This window comes from Bison bison, unplaced genomic scaffold (assembly GCF_000754665.1).
Source record: "Bison bison bison isolate TAMUID 2011002044 unplaced genomic scaffold, Bison_UMD1.0 scf7180017864362, whole genome shotgun sequence".
NCBI classification, from domain to species: domain Eukaryota; kingdom Metazoa; phylum Chordata; class Mammalia; order Artiodactyla; family Bovidae; genus Bison; species Bison bison.
The window spans coordinates 3,613,684-3,614,584 of NW_011494934.1; positions in this window are offsets into that span (position 1 = coordinate 3,613,684).

The following is a 901-nucleotide window of genomic DNA, read 5'->3' on the forward strand; positions in this document are numbered from 1 at the left end:
CATATTGAGTGCAGCACTTTCACAGCATCATCTTGCAGGATTTGAAATAGCTCAACTGGAATTCCATCACCTCCACTAGCTTTGTTCATAGTGATGCTTCCTAAGGCCCACTTGACTTCACATTCCAGGATGTCTGGCTCTAGTTGAGTGATCACATCATTGTGATTATCTAGGTTGTGAAGATCTTTTTTGTACAGTTCTTCTGTGTATTCTTGCCACCTTTTCTTACTATCTCCTGCTTCTATTAGGTCATACCATTTCTGTCCTTTATCAAGCCGATCTTTGCATGAAATTTTCCCTTGGTATCTCTAATTTTCTTGAAGAGATCTCTATTCTTTCCCATTCTATTGTTTTCCTCTATTTTTTTGCATTGATCACTGAGGAAGGCTTTCTTTTCTTTCCTTGCTATTCTTTGGAACTCTGCATTCAAATGGGTATACCTTTCCTTTTCTCCTTTGCTTGTCTTCTTCCACAGCTATTTGTAAGGCCTCCTCAGACAGCCATTTTGCTTTTTTTACATTTCTTTTTCTTGGGGATGGCCTTGCTCTGTGTTCCTGTACAGTATCATGAACCTCTGTCCATAGTTCATCAGGCACTCTGTCTATCAGATCTAGTCCCTTAAATCTATTTCTCACTTCCACTGTATAATCATAAGAGATTTGATTTAGGTCATACCTGAATGGTCTAGTGGTTTTCCCCACTTTCTTCAATCTAAGTCTGAATTTGGCAATAAGGAAGTCATGATCTGAGCCACAGTCAGCTCCCAGTCTTGTTTTGCTGACTGTGTAGACCATTTTTGGCTGCAAAGAATATAATCAATCTGATTTCAGTGTTGACCATCTGGTGATGTCCATGTGTAGAGTATTCTCTTGTGTTGTTGGAAGAGGGTGCTTCCTATGAC